Consider the following 6,000-nt stretch of genomic DNA (forward strand, 5'->3'; position numbering starts at 1 on the left):
TTCCCACTCTCCAAAAATCCCTATCCAGCAGCAAAAAATGCAATGATGGTGCGAAAAGAATTAAAAACTGAACTTGACTGGACTAATCCAGTCAACAAGAATTTCAGTGCCAGTCTCTCTCTCTCTCTCAAAAATTAACATGGGAATTCTCTTTTTAATTGTTTTAAATACCATATTATTCAGAGTATAAGACATACCTTTTTCCCTTCTCAAAGAGGGTAGAAATATCGATGTATCTTATATACTGAATACAGCCATTTTTGCTGTCCCGAAGCCCCGCCTCCGCATCCCATTTTTGTCAAAAAAGGTCCCGTTTCTCACAAAAATGGAATGAGCAAAGAGTTTGGGAAGCCTGCAGAGAGTTCCTGAAGACTGGGGGGCCTCCTGTTTGGTCTCCAGGCTTTAGCCTCCGACTATTGGGCACTGTCTTTTCTCCTTCTCTGAAAGGGCCCTAGATGTTCAGCACAGCCCCTCCTGTCACACCCGCTTAGTCATAGGGGCACAAAACCCCATTCACCCCAGGCTTTGGAGCACCCGGGATACTTTGCCACCAGCCAATCAGAGGAGCAAGCAATGCCTCCCCTTCCATTCTCCCCATCAAGTTTGAATGGAGTTCCATTCTCCACCACTCATCAAGTTTGAATGGAGTTCCATTCCCCTTCTCTCCTCTGCTTGCATCAATTGCTCTCTATGAGTATTTGCAGAAGCAATGCCTCCCCTTCCACCACCACCCGCCCCCACTCTTCAAGTTTAAACAGAGGTGAACGCCGTCGGCCCGGTAGAGCCAGGGGGTTCCAAATTTTATCAGGGGATGCTTCACTACACCCCCCCAACTCCCCCACCACCCTTCCAATGGCCTGGTTGACCCTTAACCTGGCCTTGTTCACAGCTTTAGGTGAGATAGCATTCCGCCAGACCAGTCTGGGGAGAATCTCAGACCACACTATGCGTGTGCCTGGATATGCAGTGGTGATGCCTGCAGATCTTCGCGAACCTGGATGCTCACCGCCAAGCCACTCAAAACACCGAGGTCATTGCGCCCGAGGTGGATCACCAGCAACTCGGGGACTCTCCCGGACCGACACTGCTCAAAAAACAGGGGGCAGAGCCCCTCCCAGCGCATTCCCCTGCGGCCCATCCAGACGACGTCCATCCTGGTGCCCAGGGAAAGCTGCGATCCCCACGGGCCGGAAAACAGCAACGGCTGAAACAACAAACCAAACAATTAAAACGGCCAATACCCGGGTCCCTATCGGGGAAGCCTAATGTATGAACAGAAGGCCGCAGACCTCCAACGGCCGATGGCCATAATGTGGTGATCCGCGAAACCAGCAGTGGCAGCCGCATAGCAGCACCTATCCGAAACGAATGTGTGCCAAACCTGGAGGGGTCAGCACCAACTTGTTCAAGGGCCCGGGTTGTAACGGCCCAGACTTGGTATTTAGTCAAGGGAGCCCCTTCTAACATTCTCCTAACCCGGAAATCACTACACGTGTCGGGAAACCCTTGAGCCTTGGTGATGAATGCTAGACCCGCCAACTTACCCTTAATGGTTTTGACAGTCAGACCACGCTGGTGTAACAGCACCCAGTGCTCCAACAACTGGTCGACTGGTATGGCCAAGCCTGCCTGTAACCCTTGCTAGCCCTGAACTCCAAAATTCCTTACCTGTCCTGCGGTATGCAGCCCAGGTGCTTGGAGCTATTGACAGCCCAATGGCCCGATCTGCCTCCTGCCTCCCTGGTTCTGTAGTCCCGCCAGGCTCCCTAAGATCCCTACAAATTCCTGCTACCTCCCATTCGGCTGGCCACGGCGAATGGCGCCACCTTCCTCCTAGCATCACCCCAAAGCCAAGGAAACCCAAGGCATCGGAGTGCAATGGCAAGTCTGCTTGGAGAAGCAAATCTTGCTGCCAGAAGGAAATCCCGTTAAATCGGGCCAGGAATGTCTGCCATACCCGCAAGTCTTCTCTGGCCCCTGCATTGAGCTGCACACGATGATGGGGCGAGCTTAATCCCTGCATGGAGGAATACAGTCTGTGTAAAAACGCCCTACCGGGAGCAATTACCTGGCATGCGAAGTTAAGCAGCCCTGTGAGCTCCTGAAGCTGTTTGAGGGTTACCTTTTTACGGGGTGAATAGGCCGATATTCCCCTAGGGCTTTCTTGGGCACCACCCAGGGGGGGGGACCCTCCTATTATGCACGGGGGGGGGAGGGGCCCAGGACCCTCCCTTCGTCTACCTCTTTCTTAATCTTAGCTCTAACTAAATCGTCATTACCCAAAACTGACTTCAAATTCTTTGACATAAAGGCCTTACGTGGACCCCGATAAGGGATACTAAAGCCTTCACAAAAGCCCCAAAGGATAGCAGCCGCCCTCTCTGGCGAGTGGTACCCTTGCAGGAGTTCGACCAAGCGCTCAAGCTTGACCGGACTGAGGCCCTTGCGTCGCAGGAACGGCTGGCTTACTTTTGTCCCTGTTTCCACCAGGACGTGTGCACATGTGGGTGGCATGGGAACCCCCACACTTACCGCAAGCATGCCGGAACTTACAAGAGGAGCGTGCACAAGAGCCCTTGGCACTGTACTCAAAACAAAGCTGGGTGGTTCGAACACCCTGCCCCGCTGCAGCGCGGGGTGCAGCCGGCTCCTCCTCCATTAGATGACCGCTATCGGTCCGCTGACCCGACCCGCTCTTACGGGTCGCCTGAAACCATAGGTCGGGCACTTCCCGATCCTAGGGGAGAGAAGGGTCAAAAGCCACATCCGGAATGCCTCATCATAGTTCTGCCAGGCATCCCCCTTGACCTCGAAGTATGCCATGGCAATGAGGTCGATGTATTTAAGTAGCGCCGTAGCCCTACCCGGTTCCTTTTGTATTATAACGGTGGCATAGGTCAAAAAGGCGTACAGCCAAGACCTTTTTGGCCCGATCGGTCCGAGCTTCCTCATCCCTCTCCTTCTTGGGAACCTCCCTATTTAACAGGGTATAGAGGTCGATATATTCTCCCCTCCAAATCTTATCTCTAATCGAGGGGTGCAAATGATATCCCAAGGGGGTTGATGGAAGGCCTACAGGCACCGCCCCCATGGCAGCAGCCATGGGGTCGGTCGAGGTGGCCACACTGTTACTGGCCGTCCCTGCCACAGAAAAGGCCGCCGCAAGGGAAGAAAAACCCGGCACTGTCACCGACCCAGCTACCCCAACAGGAGCTACCTGGGGCCCTCCACTGCCAGTCATGTTGAGCGATGACCCGGTTGGCCCCGAAGATCCGGGCAATGGTTGGAGCCACTGTGTATTAGAAATACTACCCTGGCTCCCCCCCGCGGTGGACCCCGTGTTCACCATTGGCGCCCTGGCCGGGACCAAAGCCGGTTGCACGGTCGCACCCCAAACTTGGGAGCATACCGTAGGCGTGCTGGACCCCAAAGGGGGAGCCATGCCAGCCGGCCCCGCCGGGGGGGTTACGGTGGATAACCCCCGTACAACCGGTGTGGGTGCAATGGATACTGACTCACCCCTGCCATCCAATGGGGCCCCGAGGGCCCCGGCCGCCGAACTGGCATCCTGTACCCTCGGGTCGCTCTGGTCCAGAGCTGGATCTTGCGCATCCCTGCTGACAGGAGGGGCTCCCAATGCTGCCGAGGGCCTGGATCTGCTGTGTGCCCCGAAGGTGGCTTCCCAGCGGGCGTCCATCCGGTCCAGGCGATCTAGTAAAGCGGAAAAAGATTGAGCCGAGATAATGGATTCGGGGGCCTGGGGTGGCTTGGCTGACAGGAGAGGGTTGCGCACGAGGGGAAGGAACTATCTCCCCCGCCTCCCTAGCCCGTAATGAAGGGACCCTCGTCCTCCGAGGGCGAGGACCCAGGGGGCCCTGGGTAGGGGCACGCCTATTGGGAGCCATGTAGACAATCCCTCTAAAATCCCAGGGGTAAAGTTAAGATCGTAGGCCCAAACCAGGCCTGCTCACCCCCAGCCACCCGGAAGGGAGGTCTTGGGGTTCAGGAAACCCTGGGACACTGTTAACAGGGAAAAAACCTGGATGCACCCACAACCCAGGCCAAGACACCCGAACCGGGGGAGGGGGCCCTGGGACCAGATCGCACCACTAGGTGCAGTACTTGATCCCACTACCCTGCACTAAGGCCACCCTTGCCTCGAAGTGCCCAAATCCCCTTGTCCCAAAACAAGAGGCTTATCTTCCTTTACCCTTACCAGCCCACCTTAGTAAAACACCCACCCCCCGTAGAGAATTGGGGGGGGGGCAGGGGGGGAAGTGGTGTGTGTGTATGTGCGTGTGGGGGGGAGGTTTAAACTCCCCTTAAGGGGGGGAGAGAGGCCTGCCCGCTGAGCTAATCAATTAAAGACTTAATTAAATATTAATTATTAATTAAATATTAATTAAATAATCAATTAATCGAGAATTAACTCCACAAAATGTCCCAAATTAATATTAATATTAATATTAAATATTAATTATTAATTAAATATTAATTAAATAATTAATCAATTAATTAAAGAATTAACTCCACAAAATGCCTACTGGGTGAAGCCCCTTCGGCCTCGCTATACCCTATACCTTTGTGAAAGTGAGGGGGGGTGTTAAACTCCCCCTAAACGCGTGGGAGGGGGCTGTCTTACTAACCCCTGACGCAAACAAAATCCCGTTCCTCAATGAAATTTTTAAATTAAATTAATTACAAAATAAATCAATAAATTAAAGAATCAGAGGCCAAAAGGCCACTGACTCCCCAAAACGCCTACCGGGCGAGGCCTCTTAGGCCCCGCTACGATCTACACCCCCACACCCGTCGAGAGAGTAGGCTGCCCTACCCTCTCGTTCCCAAAGTAAAAGAAATAAATAGTAGAAAAGAGTCAGAGGCCCGCAAGCCCCTGACCCAGACAAGCCTGAAAAGGAGGCCTCGATAGACCCCCACCACGTGGTCCGAAGATCGAACAGCAAGCCTCTAGACGCTCTCCTGCTGTTCGCTGGCAAAGGCAATGGGGGTCCCTTCCAGATCGCCCTTTAAATAGGGCGATCTGGGACCCGGCAGGGCAAGCTGGCAGCGCGCTCTCATTGGCGCGCTGCCAAAAGCCGAACTTCCGGGTTCCGAATGAACCCGGAAGTGCTGAGCTCTGAAAAGAGCTGGCTCAGCGTCGTCCCCCCGCCCTGTAGGCAATTTCAGCCGGCGGCTTTAAAAACCGCCGGCTGGGCATTTGCCTGCACAATAATTTCAAATGCTTTTCTTTTGGCCAAATTGATTTAAAAGCAGTAACAGCTGGCCTCCATCTAACCCTGATCTCAAAGTTCCAACTGCTTGTTCAAAATCTGTAACTAAATATTTATGCTACTTCGGACAGACTGCCTCTGTTTTTTTTCTATTTTAAAATGAATTGGTCAACTGGTAATCACTAGCAGGTTTCTGCCAGAATGGTAAGGGACGCCACACCGGTAGTAATTTGGATCTGCATGTGCAGCTTTGGGGCTATGGCATGGACGTCTGTGTGTCCCAGTGAGATTTTGCTTCTTTGCATGCAGATCAGATTGTTAGCAACTGGCTCATATTATGACCTTTGCTGTGTCCCATGGATCATGTGATATCCTTTTGCGACCTTCTGACAAGCAAAGTCAATGGGGAAACCAAATTCATTTAATAATTGTGGATTACTAACTTTTCTACTGGCAGTGATTCATTTAACAAGAAAGTGACAAGAAAGGTTGTAAAATGGGGCAAAACACAACAAATGTCTCCCTTAGCAACAAAGATTTTGGGCTCAATTTTAGTCGTAAGTCGAGGACTGCCTGTATTTCTCTGACCTATATAACAAGGAATTCCCTTTTCAGTAATTGCTGTTCCTAAGGAAGCCAGCTCTTTACTTCCTTCCCTCAAATAATCTTCTTAAGGTAGTTTCCAGCTTCCACACTGATTCCCCACACCTAAATGTGTGATGCCGCGCACCTACGCTCTTCGGCACCCAAGGAAAAAACAGATCGCCAT

The sequence above is a fragment of the Erythrolamprus reginae genome, chromosome 3, assembly GCF_031021105.1.
Source record: "Erythrolamprus reginae isolate rEryReg1 chromosome 3, rEryReg1.hap1, whole genome shotgun sequence".
NCBI lineage: Eukaryota > Metazoa > Chordata > Lepidosauria > Squamata > Dipsadidae > Erythrolamprus > Erythrolamprus reginae.